This window comes from Salmo salar, chromosome ssa06 (genome assembly GCF_905237065.1).
Source record: "Salmo salar chromosome ssa06, Ssal_v3.1, whole genome shotgun sequence".
NCBI lineage: Eukaryota > Metazoa > Chordata > Actinopteri > Salmoniformes > Salmonidae > Salmo > Salmo salar.
The window spans coordinates 9079604-9100066 of NC_059447.1; the positions used below are offsets into that span (position 1 = coordinate 9079604).

Genomic DNA, 20463 nt, shown 5'->3' on the forward strand with positions numbered 1-20463 from the left:
TGGTATAGTATAGTGTCTACCTGTGGGTAGGACATGGTATAGTATAGTGTCTACCTGTGGGTAGGTCATGGTATAGTGTAGTGTCTACCTGTGGGTAGGGCATGGTATAGTATAGTGTCTACCTGTGGGTAGGGCATGGTATAGTATAGTGTCTACCTGTGGGTAGGGCATGGTATAGTATAGTGTCTACCTGTGGGTAGGGCATGGTATAGTGTTTACCTGTGGGTAGGGCATGGTATAATATAGTATAGTGTCTACCTGTGGGTAGGTCATGGTATAGTATAGTGTCTACCTGTGGGTAGGGCATGGTATAGTGTTTACCTGTGGGTAGGGCATGGTATAATATAGTATAGTGTCTACCTGTGGGTAGGTCATGGTATAGTATAGTGTCTACCTGTGGGTAGGGCATGGTATAGTGTCTACCTGTGGGTAGGGCATGGTATAGTGTCTACCTGTGGGTAGGGCATGGTATAGTGTCTACCTGTGGGTAGGATATAGTATAGTGTCTACCTGTGGGTAGGGCATGGTATAGTATAGTGTCTACCTTTGGGTAGGGCATGGTATAGTATAGAGTCTACCTGTGGGTAGGGCATGGTATAGTATAGTGTCTACCTGTGGGTAGGACATGGTATAGTATAGTGTCTACCTGTGGGTAGGGCATGGTATAGTGTCTACCTGTGGGTAGGGCATGGTATAGTATAGTGTCTACCTGTGGGTAGGACATGGTATAGTATAGTGTCTACCTGTGGGTAGGGCATGGTATAGTATAGTGTCTACCTGTGGGTAGGGCATAGTATAGTGTCTACCTGTGGGTAGGACATGGTATAGTATAGTGTCTACCTGTGGGTAGGACATGGTATAGTATAGTGTCTACCTTTGGGTAGGGTATAGTATAGTGTCTACCTGTGGGTAGGGCATGGTATAGTATAGTGTCTACCTTTGGGTAGGGCATGGTATAGTATAGAGTCTACCTGTGGGTAGGGCATGGTATAGTATAGTGTCTACCTGTGGGTAGGACATGGTATAGTATAGTGTCTACCTGTGGGTAGGACATGGTATAGTGTCTACCTGTGGGTAGGGCATGGTATAGTATAGTGTCTACCTGTGGGTAGGACATGGTATAGTATAGTGTCTACCTGTGGGTAGGACATGGTATAGTGTCTACCTGTGGGTAGGTCATGGTATAGTATAGTGTCTACCTGTGGGTAGGACCTGGTATAGTGTCTACCTGTGGGTAGGTCATGGTATAGTATAGTGTCTACCTGTGGGTAGGACATGGTATAGTATAGTGTCTACCTGTGGGTAGGGCATGGTATAGTATAGTGTCTACCTGTGGGTAGGACATGGTATAGTATAGTGTCTACCTGTGGGTAGGGCATGGTATAGTATAGTGTCTACCTGTGGGTAGGACATGGTATAGTATAGTGTCTACCTGTGGGTAGGACATGGTATAGTATAGTGTCTACCTGTGGGTAGGTCATGGTATAGTATAGTGTCTACCTGTGGGTAGGGCATGGTATAGTGTAGTGTCTACCTGTGGGTAGGGCATGGTATAGTATAGTGTCTACCTGTGGGTAGGACATGGTATAGTATAGTGTCTACCTGTGGGTAGGGCATGGTATAGTATAGTGTCTACCTGTGGGTAGGGCATAGTATAGTGTCTACCTGTGGGTAGGACATGGTATAGTGTCTACCTGTGGGTAGGTCATGGTATAGTATAGTGTCTACCTGTGGGTAGGGCATGGTATAGTATAGTGTCTACCTGTGGGTAGGTCATGGTATAGTATAGTGTCTACCTGTGGGTAGGTCATGGTATAGTATAGTGTCTACCTGTGGGTAGGGCATGGTATAGTATAGTGTCTACCTGTGGGTAGGACATGGTATAGTATAGTGTCTACCTGTGGGTAGGCCATGGTATAGTATAGTGTCTACCTGTGGGTAGGACATGGTATAGTATAGTGTCTACCTGTGGGTAGGACATGGTATAGTATAGTGTCTACCTGTGGGTAGGACATGGGGAAGGCAGGCATCTGGGCTCTCATCTGGATGGTGTGTTTCTGTTGCTCCAGCCTCATCTGTCTCTCCTTCTCCTGCTCCTGGAGCCGCTGGATGGCCAGCTGACGCTGCATCTCTAGGTACTCCTGAAACAGTCACCACATCAGACACCATATACCACCTAACAGGCTGACGCTGCATCTCTAGGTACTCCTGAAACAGTCACCACATCAGACACCATATACCACCTAACAGGCTGACGCTGCATCTCTAGGTACTCCTGAAACAGTCACCACATCAGACACCATATACCACCTAACAGGCTGACGCTGCATCTCTAGGTACTCCTGAAACACAGTCACCCAATCAGACACCATATAACACCTAACAGGCTGACGCTGCATCTCTAGGTACTCCTGAAACACAGTCACCAAATCAGACACCATATACCACCTAACAGGCTGACGCTGCCCATCTCTAGGTACTCCTGAAACAGTCACCACATCAGACACCATATACCACCTAACAGGCTGACGCTGCATCTCTAGGTACTCCTGAAACACAGTCACCACATCAGACACCATATACCACCTAACAGGCTGACGCTGCATCTCTAGGTACTCCTGAAACACAGTCACCACATCAGACACCATATACCACCTAACAGGCTGACGCTGCATCTCTAGGTACTCCTGAAACACAGTCACCACATCAGACACCATATACCATCCAACAGGTTGACGCTGCCCATCTCTAGGTCCTCCTGAAACCAAGAACAGTTGTAACAGAGTAAAGAAACTCCATAACAGTCAGAACAACCCATACCTCATCATGTGACTAACCCCCTACCTCAGAATAACCTAAACTTCATCATGTGACTAACCCTACAGCAGAACAACCCATACCTCATCATGTGACTAACCCCCTACCGCAGAATAACCCATACCTCATCACGTGACTAACCCCCTACACGCAGAACAACCCATACCTCATCACGTGACTAACCCCCTACCGCAGAACAACCCATACCTCATCACGTGACTAACCCCCTACCGCAGAACAACCCATACCTCATCACGTGACTAACCCCCTACCGCAGAACAACCCATACCTCCTCATGTGACTAACTCCCTACCTCATCATGTGACTAACCCCCTACCGCAGAACAACCCATACCTCATGTGACTAACCCCCTACTGCAGAACAACCCATACCTCATGTGACTAACCCCCTACTGCAGAACAACCCATACCTCATCATGTGACTAACCCCCTACCGCAGAACAACCCATACCTCATCATGTGACTAACCCCCTACCGCAGAACAACCCATACCTCATCACGTGACTAACCCCCTACCGCAGAACAACCCATACCTCATGTGACTAACCTCCTACCGCAGAACAACCCATACCTCCTCATGTGACTAACTCCCTACCGCAGAACAAACCATACCTCATGTGACTAACCCCCTACTGCAGAACAACCCATACCTCATGTGACTAACCCCCTACCGCAGAACAACCCATACCTCATCATGTGACTAACTCCCTACCGCAGAACAACCCATACCTCATGTGACTAACCCCCTACCGCAGAACCCATACCTCATGTGACTAACCCCCTACTGCAGAACAACCCATACCTCATGTGACTAAACCCCTACTGCAGAACAACACATACCTCATCATGTGACAAACTCCCTACCGCAGAACAACCCATACCTCATGTGACTAACCCCCTACTGCAGAACAACCCATACCTCATGTGACTAAACCCCTACTGCAGAACAACCCATACCTCATCATGTGACTAACCTCCTACCGCAGAACAACAAATACCTCATCACGTGACTAACCCCCTACCGCAGAACAACCCATACCTCATCACGTGACTAACCCCCTACCGCAGAACAACCCATACCTCATCACGTGACTAACCCCCTACCGCAGAACAACCCATACCTCATCATGTGACTAACCCCCTACCGCAGAACAACCCATACATCATGTGACTAACCCCCTACCGCAGAACAACCCATACCTCATGTGACTAACCCCCTACTGCAGAACAACCCATACCTCATCATGTGACTAACCTCCTACCGCAGAACAACCCATACCTCATGTGACTAAACCCCTACTGCAGAACAACCCATACCTCATCATGTGACTAACCCCCTACCGCAGAACAACCCATACCTCATGTGACTAACCCCCTACCGCAGAACAACCCATACCTCATCATGTGACTAACTCCCTACCGCAGAACAACCCATACCTCATCACGTGACTAACCCCCTACCGCAGAACAACCCATACCTCCTCATGTGACTAACTCCCTACCTCATCATGTGACTAACTCCCTACCGCAGAACAACCCATACCTCATCATGTGACTAACCCCCTACCGCAGAACCCATACCTCATGTGACTAAACCCCTACTGCAGAACAACACATACCTCATCATGTGACAAACTCCCTACCGCAGAACAACCCATACCTCATGTGACTAACCCCCTACTGCAGAACAACCCATACCTCATGTGACTAAACCCCTACTGCAGAACAACCCATACCTCATCATGTGACTAACCTCCTACCGCAGAACAACACATACCTCATGTGACTAACCCCCTACTGCAGAACAACCCATACCTCATCATGTGACTAAACCCCTACCGCAGAACAACCCATACCTCATCATGTGACTAAATCCCTACCGCAGAACAACCCATACCTCATCCTGTGACTAACCCAATACCGCAGAACAACCCATACCTCATCATGTGCCTAACCCCCTACCGCAGAACAACCCATACCTCATCATGTGACTAACCCCCTACCGCAGAACAACCCATACCTCATCATGTGACTAACCCCCTACCGCAGAACAACCCATACCTCATGTGACTAAACCCCTACTGCAGAACAACACATACCTCATCATGTGACTAAATCCCTACCGCAGAACAACCCATACCTCATCCTGTGACTAACCCCCTACCGCAGAACAACCCATACCTCATCACGTGACTAACCCCCTACCGCAGAACAACCCATACCTCATCACGTGACTAACCCCCTACCGCAGAACAACCCATACCTCATCACGTGACTAACCCCTACCGCAGAACAACCCATACCTCATCACGTGACTAACCCCCTACCGCAGAACAACCCATACCTCATCACGTGACTAACCCCCTACCGCAGAACAACCCATACCTCATCATGTGACTAACCCCCTACCGCAGAACAACCCATACCTCATCATGTGACTAACCCCCTACCGCAGAACAACCAATACATCATGTGACTAACCCCCTACCGCAGAACAACCCATACCTCATCGTGACTAACCCCCTACCGCAGAACAACCCATACCTCATCACGTGACTAACCCCCTACCGCAGAACAACCCATACCTCATCACGTGACTAACCCCCTACCGCAGAACAACCCATACCTCATCACGTGACTAACCCCCTACCGCAGAACAACCCATACCTCATCACGTGACTAACCCCCTACCGCAGAACAACCCATACCTCATCACGTGACTAACCCCCTACCGCAGAACAACCCATACCTCATCATGTGACTAACCCCCTACCGCAGAACAACCCATACATCATGTGACTAACCCCCTACCGCAGAACAACCCATACCTCATCGTGACTAACCCCCTACCGCAGAACAACCCATACCTCATCATGTGACTAACCCCCTACCGCAGAACAACCCATACCTCATCATGTGACTAACCCCCTACCGCAGAACAACCCATACCTCATCATGTGACTAACCCCCTACCGCAGAACAACCCATACCTCATGTGACTAACCCCCTACTGCAGAACAACCCATACCTCATCACGTGACTAACCCCCTACCGCAGAACAACCCATACCTCATGTGACTAAACCCCCTACCGCAGAACAACCCATACCTCATCATGTGACTAACCCCCTACCGCAGAACAACCCATACCTCATGTGACTAACTCCCTACTGCAGAATAACCCATACCTCATCATGTGACTAACCCCCTACACGCAGAACAACCCATACCTCATCATGTGACTAACCCCCTACACGCAGAACAACCCATACCTCATCACGTGACTAACCCCCTACCGCAGAACAACCCATACCTCATCACGTGACTAACCCCCTACACGCAGAACAACCCATACCTCATGTGACTAACCCCCTACCGCAGAATAACCCATACCTCATGTGACTAACCCCCTACTGCAGAATAACCCATACCTCATCATGTGACTAACTCCCTACCGCAGAACAACACATACCTCATCATGTGACTAACCTCCTACCGCAGAACAACACATACCTCATCATGTGACTAACCTCCTACCGCAGAACACACATACCTCATGTGACTAAACCCCTACTGCAGAACAACCCATACCTCATCATGTGACTAAACCCCTACTGCAGAACAACCCATACCTCATCATGTGACTAAACCCCTACTGCAGAACAACCCATACCTCATCATGTGACTAACCTCCTACCGCAGAACAACACATACCTCATCATGTGACTAACCCCCTACACGCAGAATAACCCATACCTCATCACGTGACTAACCCCCTACCGCAGAACAACCCATACCTCATCATTTGACTAAATTCCTGCTGCAGAACAACCCATACCTCATGTGACTAAATCCCTACTGCAGAACAACCCATTCCTCATCATGTGACTAAATCCCTACTGAATCTCAGGGTTCAAATGATTCTATTAAAAAAGGTCCAATGCAGCCATTTTTATCTCAACATCAAATCCTTTCTGGTTAACAATTAAGTACCTTACCGTGATTGTTTTCAGTTAAAATGGTCAAAAAGAAACAAAAATAGCTTCTTAGCAAAGCAAGAATTGCTATTGGCAGAGAGATTTTGAAGTCTTTCTTATTGGTCTATTAACTGAATTTGCAGCCTGGTGATGACACCAGGCAGGCCAAAACGCCATCCCACCAAAACAGGCTGAAATTTCAGGAGTTTTTTCCCAAACAGCTTTTACACTAAAATGGCATTGGAATAATAGTGTGAAATGACAACCTCATAGTGTGGACATATATAGAAAACACAGGGAAATCATGTTTTTTACTGCACTGGGCTTTTAAACATTCACAGCTGATCTGTTCTACACAATATATCTGAACAGACTCCCAGCCATGTTGTTCCCCAGTCTGTCACCTGTTACTATCTGTAATAGCACCCCTCCTAAACAGACTCCCAGCCCTGTTGTTCCCCAGTCTGTCACCTGTTACTATCTGTAATAGTACCCCTCCTAAACAGACTCCCAGCCCTGTTGTTCCCCAGTCTGTTACCTGTTACTATCTGTAATAGCACCCCTCCTAAACAGACTCCCAGCCCTGTTGTTCCCCAGTCTGTCACCTGTTACTATCTGTAATAGTACCCCTCCTAAACAGACTCCCAGCCCTGTTGTTCCCCAGTCTGTCACCTGTTACTATCTGTAATAGTACCCCTCCTAAACAGACTCCCAGCCCTGTTGTTCCCCAGTCTGTTACCTGTTACTATCTGTAATAGCACCCCTCCTAAACAGACTCCCAGCCCTGTTGTTCCCCAGTCTGTCACCTGTTACTATCTGTAATAGCACCCCTCCTAAACAGACTCCCAGCCCTGTTGTTCCCCAGTCTGTTACCTGTTACTATCTGTAATAGCACCCCTCCTAAACAGACTCCCAGCCCTGTTGTTCTCCAGTCTGTTACCTGTTACTATCTGTAATAGTACCCCTCCTAAACAGACTCCCAGCCCTGTTGTTCCCCAGTCTGTCACCTGTTACTATCTGTAATAGCACCCCTCCTAAACAGACTCCCAGCCCTGTTGTTCCCCAGTCTGTCACCTGTTACTATCTGTAATAGTACCCCTCCTAAACAGACTCCCAGCCCTGTTGTTCCCCAGTCTGTCACCTGTTACTATCTGTAATAGCACCCCTCCTAAACAGACTCCCAGCCCTGTTGTTCCCCAGTCTGTCACCTGTTACTATCTGTAATAGCACCCCTCCTAAACAGACTCCCAGCCCTGTTGTTCCCCAGTCTGTTACCTGTTACTATCTGTAATAGCACCCCTCCTAAACAGACTCCCAGCCCTGTTGTTCCCCAGTCTGTTACCTGTTACTATCTGTAATAGTACCCCTCCTAAACAGACTCCCAGCCCTGTTGTTCCCCAGTCTGTTACCTGTTACTATCTGTAATAGCACCCCTCCTAAACAGACTCCCAGCCCTGTTGTTCCCCAGTCTGTTACCTGTTACTATCTGTAATAGCACCCCTCCTAAACAGACTCCCAGCCCTGTTGTTCCCCAGTCTGTTACCTGTTACTATCTGTAATAGCACCCCTCCTAAACAGACTCCCAGCCCTGTTGTTCCCCAGTCTGTTACCTGTTACTATCTGTAATAGCACCCCTCCTAAACAGACTCCCAGCCCTGTTGTTCCCCAGTCTGTTACCTGTTACTATCTGTAATAGTACCCCTCCTAAACAGACTCCCAGCCCTGTTGTTCCCCAGTCTGTCACCTGTTACTATCTGTAATAGCACCCCTCCTAAACAGACTCCCAGCCCTGTTGTTCCCCAGTCTGTTACCTGTTACTATCTGTAATAGCACCCCTCCTAAACAGACTCCCAGCCCTGTTGTTCCCCAGTCTGTTACCTGTTACTATCTGTAATAGTACCCCTCCTAAACAGACTCCCAGCCCTGTTGTTCCCCAGTCTGTTACCTGTTACTATCTGTAATAGTACCCCTCCTAAACAGACTCCCAGCCCTGTTGTTCCCCAGTCTGTTACCTGTTACTATCTGTAATAGCACCCCTCCTAAACAGACTCCCAGCCCTGTTGTTCCCCAGTCTGTTACCTGTTACTATCTGTAATAGTACCCCTCCTAAACAGACTCCCAGCCCTGTTGTTCTCCAGTCTGTCACCTGTTACTATCTGTAATAGTACCCCTCCTAAACAGACTCCCAGCCCTGTTGTTCCCCAGTCTGTTACCTGTTACTATCTGTAATAGTACCCCTCCTAAACAGACTCCCAGCCCTGTTGTTCCCCAGTCTGTCACCTGTTACTATCTGTAATAGCACCCCTCCTAAACAGACTCCCAGCCCTGTTGTTCCCCAGTCTGTTACCTGTTACTATCTGTAATAGCACCCCTCCTAAACAGACTCCCAGCCCTGTTGTTCTCCAGTCTGTCACCTGTTACTATCTGTAATAGTACCCCTCCTAAACAGACTCCCAGCCCTGTTGTTCCCCAGTCTGTTACCTGTTACTATCTGTAATAGTACCCCTCCTAAACAGACTCCCAGCCCTGTTGTTCCCCAGTCTGTTACCTGTTACTATCTGTAATAGCACCCCTCCTAAACAGACTCCCAGCCCTGTTGTTCCCCAGTCTGTTACCTGTTACTATCTGTAATAGCACCCCTCCTAAACAGACTCCCAGCCCTGTTGTTCCCCAGTCTGTTACCTGTTACTATCTGTAATAGTACCCCTCCTAAACAGACTCCCAGCCCTGTTGTTCCCCAGTCTGTTACCTGTTACTATCTGTAATAGTACCCCTCCTAAACAGACTCCCAGCCCTGTTGTTCCCCAGTCTGTCACCTGTTACTATCTGTAATAGCACCCCTCCTAAACAGACTCCCAGCCCTGTTGTTCCCCAGTCTGTTACCTGTTACTATCTGTAATAGTACCCCTCCTAAACAGACTCCCAGCCCTGTTGTTCCCCAGTCTGTCACCTGTTACTATCTGTAATAGCACCCCTCCTAAACAGACTCCCAGCCCTGTTGTTCCCCAGTCTGTTACCTGTTACTATCTGTAATAGCACCCCTCCTAAACAGACTCCCAGCCCTGTTGTTCCCCAGTCTGTTACCTGTTACTATCTGTAATAGCACCCCTCCTAAACAGACTCCCAGCCCTGTTGTTCTCCAGTCTGTCACCTGTTACTATCTGTAATAGTACCCCTCCTAAACAGACTCCCAGCCCTGTTGTTCCCCAGTCTGTCACCTGTTACTATCTGTAATAGTACCCCTCCTAAACAGACTCCCAGCCCTGTTGTTCCCCAGTCTGTTACCTGTTACTATCTGTAATAGCACCCCTCCTAAACAGACTCCCAGCCCTGTTGTTCCCCAGTCTGTTACCTGTTACTATCTGTAATAGTACCCCTCCTAAACAGACTCCCAGCCCTGTTGTTCCCCAGTCTGTCACCTGTTACTATCTGTAATAGCACCCCTCCTAAACAGACTCCCAGCCCTGTTGTTCCCCAGTCTGTTACCTGTTACTATCTGTAATAGCACCCCTCCTAAACAGACTCCCAGCCCTGTTGTTCCCCAGTCTGTTACCTGTTACTATCTGTAATAGCACCCCTCCTAAACAGACTCCCAGCCCTGTTGTTCCCCAGTCTGTTACCTGTTACTATCTGTAATAGCACCCCTCCTAAACAGACTCCCAGCCCTGTTGTTCCCCAGTCTGTTACCTGTTACTATCTGTAATAGTACCCCTCCTAAACAGACTCCCAGCCCTGTTGTTCTCCAGTCTGTCACCTGTTACTATCTGTAATAGTACCCCTCCTAAACAGACTCCCAGCCCTGTTGTTCCCCAGTCTGTTACCTGTTACTATCTGTAATAGTACCCCTCCTAAACAGACTCCCAGCCCTGTTGTTCCCCAGTCTGTTACCTGTTACTATCTGTAATAGTACCCCTCCTAAACAGACTCCCAGCCCTGTTGTTCTCCAGTCTGTCACCTGTTACTATCTGTAATAGTACCCCTCCTAAACAGACTCCCAGCCCTGTTGTTCCCCAGTCTGTTACCTGTTACTATCTGTAATAGTACCCCTCCTAAACAGACTCCCAGCCCTGTTGTTCCCCAGTCTGTCACCTGTTACTATCTGTAATAGTACCCCTCCTAAACAGACTCCCAGCCCTGTTGTTCCCCAGTCTGTCACCTGTTACTATCTGTAATAGCACCCCTCCTAAACAGACTCCCAGCCCTGTTGTTCCCCAGTCTGTTACCTGTTACTATCTGTAATAGTACCCCTCCTAAACAGACTCCCAGCCCTGTTGTTCCCCAGTCTGTCACCTGTTACTATCTGTAATAGCACCCCTCCTAAACAGACTCCCAGCCCTGTTGTTCCCCAGTCTGTTACCTGTTACTATCTGTAATAGTACCCCTCCTAAACAGACTCCCAGCCCTGTTGTTCCCCAGTCTGTCACCTGTTACTATCTGTAATAGCACCCCTCCTAAACAGACTCCCAGCCCTGTTGTTCCCCAGTCTGTTACCTGTTACTATCTGTAATAGCACCCCTCCTAAACAGACTCCCAGCCCTGTTGTTCCCCAGTCTGTTACCTGTTACTATCTGTAATAGTACCCCTCCTAAACAGACTCCCAGCCCTGTTGTTCCCCAGTCTGTTACCTGTTACTATCTGTAATAGTACCCCTCCTAAACAGACTCCCAGCCCTGTTGTTCCCCAGTCTGTTACCTGTTACTATCTGTAATAGCACCCCTCCTAAACAGACTCCCAGCCCTGTTGTTCTCCAGTCTGTTACCTGTTACTATCTGTAATAGCACCCCTCCTAAACAGACTCCCAGCCCTGTTGTTCCCCAGTCTGTTACCTGTTACTATCTGTAATAGTACCCCTCCTAAACAGACTCCCAGCCCTGTTGTTCCCCAGTCTGTTACCTGTTACTATCTGTAATAGCACCCCTCCTAAACAGACTCCCAGCCCTGTTGTTCCCCAGTCTGTTACCTGTTACTATCTGTAATAGCACCCCTCCTAAACAGACTCCCAGCCCTGTTGTTCCCCAGTCTGTTACCTGTTACTATCTGTAATAGCACCCCTCCTAAACAGACTCCCAGCCCTGTTGTTCCCCAGTCTGTCACCTGTTACTATCTGTAATAGTACCCCTCCTAAACAGACTCCCAGCCCTGTTGTTCTCCAGTCTGTTACCTGTTACTATCTGTAATAGTACCCCTCCTAAACAGACTCCCAGCCCTGTTGTTCTCCAGTCTGTCACCTGTTACTATCTGTAATAGTACCCCTCCTAAACAGACTCCCAGCCCTGTTGTTCCCCAGTCTGTCACCTGTTACTATCTGTAATAGTACCCCTCCTAAACAGACTCCCAGCCCTGTTGTTCCCCAGTCTGTCACCTGTTACTATCTGTAATAGTACCCCTCCTAAACAGACTCCCAGCCCTGTTGTTCCCCAGTCTGTCACCTGTTACTATCTGTAATAGCACCCCTCCTAAACAGACTCCCAGCCCTGTTGTTCCCCAGTCTGTTACCTGTTACTATCTGTAATAGTACCCCTCCTAAACAGACTCCCAGCCCTGTTGTTCCCCAGTCTGTCACCTGTTACTATCTGTAATAGTACCCCTCCTAAACAGACTCCCAGCCCTGTTGTTCCCCAGTCTGTTACCTGTTACTATCTGTAATAGTACCCCTCCTAAACAGACTCCCAGCCCTGTTGTTCCCCAGTCTGTCACCTGTTACTATCTGTAATAGTACCCCTCCTAAACAGACTCCCAGCCCTGTTGTTCTCCAGTCTGTCACCTGTTACTATCTGTAATAGTACCCCTCCTAAACAGACTCCCAGCCCTGTTGTTCCCCAGTCTGTTACCTGTTACTATCTGTAATAGCACCCCTCCTAAACAGACTCCCAGCCCTGTTGTTCCCCAGTCTGTTACCTGTTACTATCTGTAATAGCACCCCTCCTAAACAGACTCCCAGCCCTGTTGTTCCCCAGTCTGTTACCTGTTACTATCTGTAATAGCACCCCTCCTAAACAGACTCCCAGCCCTGTTGTTCCCCAGTCTGTTACCTGTTACTATCTGTAATAGCACCCCTCCTAAACAGACTCCCAGCCCTGTTGTTCCCCAGTCTGTTACCTGTTACTATCTGTAATAGTACCCCTCCTAAACAGACTCCCAGCCCTGTTGTTCCCCAGTCTGTTACCTGTTACTATCTGTAATAGTACCCCTCCTAAACAGACTCCCAGCCCTGTTGTTCCCCAGTCTGTTACCTGTTACTATCTGTAATAGTACCCCTCCTAAACAGACTCCCAGCCCTGTTGTTCTCCAGTCTGTTACCTGTTACTATCTGTAATAGCACCCCTCCTAAACAGACTCCCAGCCCTGTTGTTCCCCAGTCTGTTACCTGTTACTATCTGTAATAGTACCCCTCCTAAACAGACTCCCAGCCCTGTTGTTCCCCAGTCTGTTACCTGTTACTATCTGTAATAGCACCCCTCCTAAACAGACTCCCAGCCCTGTTGTTCCCCAGTCTGTTACCTGTTACTATCTGTAATAGCACCCCTCCTAAACAGACTCCCAGCCCTGTTGTTCCCCAGTCTGTTACCTGTTACTATCTGTAATAGCACCCCTCCTAAACAGACTCCCAGCCCTGTTGTTCTCCAGTCTGTTACTATCTGTAATAGTACCCCTCCTAAACAGACTCCCAGCCCTGTTGTTCTCCAGTCTGTTACTATCTGTAATAGTACCCCTCCTAAACAGACTCCCAGCCCTGTTGTTCTCCAGTCTGTCACCTGTTTCTTCTGTCTCATGATCTCTAGTTTCTGGGCCAGCTGGATCTGTCTCTGTCGCTCTGCCTCCTCGGCAGCACGACGCAGCTTCTCTCTGTGCTCGTCTCGTAGGGCGTTCAGGGCGGCTCTCGCATCACGCACCTGGGCCAGCTTGTCCTGCAGACCCTCGTAGTACACTGGCAGACAGACAGACATGGGGATGTTTAGTTAGACAGCGGTTAAACGTTACAGGACCAAGACAACAGACATGGGAAACCAACAAGCAGACAGACATGGGGATGTTTAGTTAGACAGCGGTTAAACGTTACAGGACCAAGACAACAGACATGGGAAACCAACAAGCAGACAGACATGGGGATGTTTAGTTAGACAGCGGTTAAACGTTACCGGACCAAGACAACAGACATGGTAAACCAACAAGCAGACAGACATGGGGATGTTTAGTTAGACAGCGGTTAAACGTTACAGGACCAAGACAACAGACATGGTAAACCAACAAGCAGACAGACATGGGGATGTTTAGTTAGACAGCGGTTAAACGTTACAGGACCAAGACAACAGACATGGTAAACCAACAAGCAGACAGACATGGGGATGTTTAGTTAGACAGCGGTTAAACGTTACAGGACCAAGACAACAAACATGGTAAACCAACAAGCAGACAGACATGGGGATGTTTAGTTAGACAGCGGTTAAACGTTACAGGACCAAGACAACAGACATGGTAAACCAACAAGCAGACAGACTTGGGGATGTTTAGTTAGACAGCGGTTAAACGTTACAGGACCAAGACAACAGACATGGTAAACCAACAAGCAGACAGACATGGGGATGTTTAGTTAGACAGCGGTTAAACGTTACAGGACCAAGACAACAGACATGGTAAACCAACAAGCAGACAGACATGGGGATGTTTAGTTAGACAGCGGTTAAACGTTACAGGACCAAGACAACAGACATGGTAAACCAACAAGCAGACAGACTTGCTCACGGTTTCAGCAAGTGTTAGGCCGGGATTCAATCCAATCACAGATTTGGACAATATGCCATTTATAGGACATTCCTTATTGAGACATTGTTTACAGTGAATGTGGTCTCCACGAACATGGGAACAGAGTGTTTAAAACATGCATTGTAGACAAAGCGCGATCAGATTGAATCCGGGCTTCAGAGAATCTCTCTTACAATTACAAACACTGAAACAAAGTCACACACACACACAGAACCCCCCCCACACAGAACCCCCCCCCACACACACACACACAGAATCACCCCACACAGAACCCCCCCCCCACACACACACACAGAACCCCCCACACAGAACCCCCCCCCCACACACACACAGAACCCCCCCTCCCCACACACACACACAGAACCCCCACACAGAGAACCCCCCCTAACTCACGTCTCTTCTCGTCCAGCTGATTGAGGATGTCCAGTAGCTGGGGATGCATGGTGTTGATGGACTGGAAGAGGGAGAGCACGGCGCTGTCGTTGGTGATGCTCCGACCACGCATGTGGTTACTCTTCATACGGTTCAGGAAGGTGGTGACCGCGTTCTGCAGAGCCTTCAGGAATGCATCGTGGTTCTCCTCCGACTCACCGTTCTGATACTGCTGCTGGGGGGGGGAAGAAGAGGAGAGAGGAGAAAGGGAGGACGGGGGAGGAAGAGGAGAGGAAAGGGAGGAAGAGGAGAGGTGAAAGGGAGGAAGAGGAGAGGTGAAAGGGAGGAAGAGGAGAGGTGAAAGGGAGGACGGGGAGGAAGAGGAGAGGAGAAAGGGAGGAAGAGGAGAGGTGAAAGGGAGGAAGAGGAGAGGTGAAAGGGAGGAAGGGGAGAGGTGAAAGGGAGGACGGGGAGGAAGAGGAGGGAGTAGAGGAAGAGAAAGGAGAGGAGGGAAAGTGGAGAGTCATTCAGGAGGAACAAACCGATAAGGACAAAGAGCATGTAGTCATTTCTAATCTAAGTCTACTTCAATCTCTGCTGCTATGCATGAATTTTCACCTGAACGAATAAGAAAATCCATTTGTCTTCCATCTCTCATAACACAGCAGTGTACAACTAACCTCCACTATGTTGACTGGAGGCGGGGCCATGACGACTTGTGCTGGGACTGGTGCAACAGTTTCCACTGGCTGGGGCTGGCTGATTGGCAGGGGCTCAGTAGCCAACGGTACGGGGGCAGGGGCAGAGGGGGTGGGACTCTTGCGTGCCTCTTCCTGTTTCTTCTCCCAGTACGTTCTGTTCAGGTAGCGAGCCAGCTGGAAGGAAGACCATTATAGTTCAGGAATGTCCTCTCAACCAAAACATGACTAGACATACTGACCTGGGACCAGTTTCCCAAACACATAAAGATGGTCTTTAGCAGTAAGATCATACATCCATATGTGGGCAATGGACGACCAATGACCTAGTAATCAACTTTATGTTTCTGGGAAACTCACCCCAGTATATAGTTAATTTACACTACAGTGCAGTCAGAGCTGTAAATGTAACCGTATCAAATGAGACATAGGTTTAATTCTAGACAGCTCAGAGACAGCTCAGAGAGAGCTCACGACAGCTCAGCGACAGCTCAGCGACAGCACAGCACAGAGAGAGCTCAGAGACAGCACAGAGACAGCTCAGAGACAGCTCAGAGACAGCTGTCACAGAGAGAGCACAGAGACAGCTGTCACAGAGAGAGCACAGAGACAGCTGTCACAGAGAGAGCACAGAGACAGCTCAGCGACAGCACAGAGACAGCTCAGCGACAGCACAGAGACAGCACAGAGACAGCTCAGAGACAGCTCAGAGACAGCTCAGAGACAGCTCAGAGACAGCTGTCACAGAGAGAGCACAGAGAGAGCTCAGAGACAGCACAGAGACAGCTCAGAGACAGCTCAGAGAGAGCTCAGCGACAGCTCAGCGACAGCACAGCACAGAGAGAGCTCAGAGACAGCACAGAGACAGCTCAGAGACAGCTCAGAGACAGCTGTCACAGAGAGAGCACAGAGACAGCTGTCACAGAGAGAGCACAGAGACAGCTGTCACAGAGAGAGCACAGAGACAGCTCAGCGACAGCACAGAGACAAGCTCAGAGACAGCTCAGAGACAGCTCAGAGACAGCACAGAGACAGCACAGAGACAGCTCAGAGAGAGCTCAGCGACAGCTCAGCGACAGCTCAGTGACAGCTCAGCGACAGCACAGCACAGAGAGAGCTCAGAGACAGCACAGAGACAGCTCAGAGACAGCTCAGAGACAGCTCAGAGACAGTTGTCACAGAGAGAGCACAGAGACAGCTGTCACAATGAGAGCACAGAGACAGCTCAGCGACAGCACAGAGACAGCTCAGAGACAGCTCAGAGACAGCTGTCACAGAGACAGCTGTGACAGAGACAGCTCAGAGACAGCTCAGAGACAGCACAGAGACAGCACAGAGACAGCTCAGAGACAGCTCAGAGACAGCTCAGAGACAGCTCAGAGTTGACATGTGTCTTACCTCAGGGTCTACATCTTCAGCTGAGGGAGCAGAGGAGTTCTGGGGAGAAACACACATTATACATTACAACAACAGACCCTATACATGGTTAAGTACCTGCATAGTCATTACAGGCGTATAGTGGTACCTGCATAGTCATTACAGGCGTATAGTGGTACCTGCATAGTCATTACAGGCGTATAGTGGTACCTGCATAGTCATTACAGGCGTATAGTGGTACCTGCATAGTCATTACAGGCGTATAGTGGTACCTGCATAGTCATTACAGGCGCATAGTGGTACCTGCATAGTCATTACAGGCGCATAGTGGTACCTGCATAGTCATTACAGGCGCATAGTGGTACCTGCATAGTCATTACAGGCGCATAGTGGTACCTGCATAGTCATTACAGGCGCATAGTGGTACCTGCATAGTCATTACAGGCGTATAGTGGTACCTGCATAGTCATTTACAGGCGTATAGTGGTACCTGCATAGTCATTTACAGGCGCATAGTGGTACCTGCATAGTCATTACAGGCGCATAGTGGTACCTGCATAGTCATTACAGGCGCATAGTGGTACCTGCATAGTCATTACAGGCGTATAGTGGTACCTGCATAGTCATTACAGGCGCATAGTGGTACCTGCATAGTCATTTACAGGCGTATAGTGGTACCTGCATAGTCATTTACAGGCGTATAGTGGTACCTGCATAGTCATTACAGGCGTATAGTGGTACCTGCATAGTCATTACAGGCGTATAGTGGTACCTGCAAAGTCATTTACAGGCGTATAGTGGTACCTGCATAGTCATTTACAGGCGTATAGTGGTACCTGCATAGTCATTACAGGCGTATAGTGGTACCTGCATAGTCATTACAGGCGTATAGTGGTACCTGCATAGTCATTACAGGCGTATAGTGGTACCTGCATAGTCATTACAGGCGTATAGTGGTACCTGCATAGTCATTACAGGTGTATAGTGGTACCTGCATAGTCATTTACAGGCGTATAGTGGTACCTGCATAGTCATTACAGGCGTATAGTGGTACCTGCATAGTCATTACAGGTGTATAGTGGTACCTGCATAGTCATTTACAGGCGTATAGTGGTACCTGCATAGTCATTACAGGCGTATAGTGGTACCTGCATAGTCATTACAGGCGTATAGTGGTACCTGCATAGTCATTACAGGCGTATAGTGGTACCTGCATAGTCATTACAGGCGTATAGTGGTACCTGCATAGTCATTTACAGGCGTATAGTGGTACCTGCATAGTCATTTACAGGCGTATAGTGGTACCTGCATAGTCATTTACAGGCGTATAGTGGTACCTGCATAGTCATTACAGGCGTATAGTGGTACCTGCATAGTCATTACAGGCGTATAGTGGTACCTGCATAGTCATTACAGGCGTATAGTGGTACCTGCATAGTCATTACAGGTGTATAGTGGTACTTGAATATACACGTTACCATACATACCAACACATACAGACAGAGTACATGTCTCATTGTTCACCTCTTGACCAGCTAGCTGGTTATTGTAAAAGATGACTTACGGGTCTAAATAAATATTCAGATAAAAAGATGTGCAGCATTTCAGTATAATATGGAGCCGTCATAATGTACCAGTTACTAAGTACTACTTCACAAGAGACTTAGTGGGGCACCAAGACTTAGTGTAGAAAACAGAGTACATCTATAGAGAGAGAGGATGGTGTTAACACAGAGTACATCTATAGACAGGGAGGATGGTGTTAAAACAGTACATCTATAGAGAGAGAGGATGGTGTTAACACAGAGTACATCTATAGAGAGAGAGGATGGTGTTAACACAGGTACATCTATAGAGAGAGAGGATGGTGTTAACACAGTACATCTATAGAGAGAGAGGATGGTGTTAACACAGAGTACATCTATAGACATAGGATGGTGTTAACACAGAGTACATCTATAGACATAGGATGGTGTTAACACAGAGTACATCTATAGAGAGAGAGGATGGTGTTAACACAGAGTACATCTATAGAGAGACAGGATGAGGGAGTGGATGAGAGAAAGTCTTACCACAGGAGAGGAGTAGAGTGAGTTGACAGGGGGGGCTGAGGAGGTGACTGGGGCGGGGTCAGCTTTGGGGTAGACCCCGTACGAGTTCTTCTGTCTCTGTAGACACACAACATGTATCAGTGTCTTTCCATTCCCACTGTGGAGCTACAGTCCCTTTATTTATATACAGCACTACCCACCATCCTCTCCTTCTCCTCAGCCTCGCTCTGTGATAGGGCGATGGCCAGCTGAAGCTCCTCCTCCTCCTGCAGGGCCGCCTCGTCCCGTTTGGGGGGCACCTGGTGAGACAGGGAAGGGAAATGAAACCCCCAGGGGAGGGAGGCCCCGAGGCAAGAGGGCCAGGGAGGAACAGGGAGGCCCCCAGGGGAGAGGGCCAGGGAGGAACAGGGAGGCCCCCAGGGGAGAGGGCCAGGGAGGAACAGGGAGGCCCCCAGGGGAGAGGGCCAGGGAGGAACAGGGAGGCCCCGAGGCGAGAGGGCCAGGGAGGAACAGGGAGGCCCCCAGGGGAGAGGGCCAGGGAGGAACAGGGAGGCCCCGAGGCGAGAGGGCCAGGGAGGAACAGGGAGGCCCCGAGGCGAGAGGGCCAGGGAGGAACAGGGAGGCCCCCAGGGGAGAGGGCCAGGGAGGAACAGGGAGGCCCCGAGGCGAGAGGGCCAGGGAGGAACAGGGAGGCCCCGAGGCGAGAGGGCCAGGGAGGAACAGGGAGGCCCCCAGGGGAGAGGGCCAGGGAGGAACAGGGAGGCCCCCAGGGGAGAGGGCCAGGGAGGAACAGGGAGGCCCCCAGGGGAGAGGGCCAGGGAGGAACAGGGAGGCCCCCAGGGGAGAGGGCCAGGGAGGAGAAGTATGAGGAGAAACACCAGGGAAGGTAAAGCAGGGTGGGCATTGGGTAATAAGCCAAGCCAATGGCTGCATTCCAGGTGGTGTTCATTGCAGTTGTGCTTCACTTTTCAGAATATTGCTTTATCATATTATTGCAGTTCCAGGATTGATGGTTAAGGTTAAAACAGTCCTACAGACATCTAAACCCCCAGACTGCAGAGGAAGGGAACACTGCTGCTACCTCGCTCTCCAACCAAGGGGCATGTATGTAGGAGCAGCCTCACTGTAAACACTAACAACCTGGGATCCCACCGTGGTCAAGGAGGCAGGGAGAGTTAGGAGAAAGACAAACGGGAGATAGCAGGTGGGCCTTATAAGAATCTAATAACAAAGACTTGTTTTCTGTGTGTTCGAGGGGGAGGGAGATGATTGGTGATCATTGGGAATCATTTTATCACGTCAAAGTACAACCCCCCCAAAAAAGCTCATCAAACTACAACTCCCATGTTGTAGTTTATGGCATGTTAAACTGATCCCATACATCGTCT

At 49.1% G+C, this 20463-nt stretch overlaps 1 pseudogene; it reads right to left on the reverse strand.

Moving 5' to 3' along the window:
• LOC106606314 (hepatocyte growth factor-regulated tyrosine kinase substrate-like) overlaps positions 1 to 20463 on the reverse strand; it is a 43187-nt pseudogene that overhangs the window by 12927 nt on the left and 9797 nt on the right.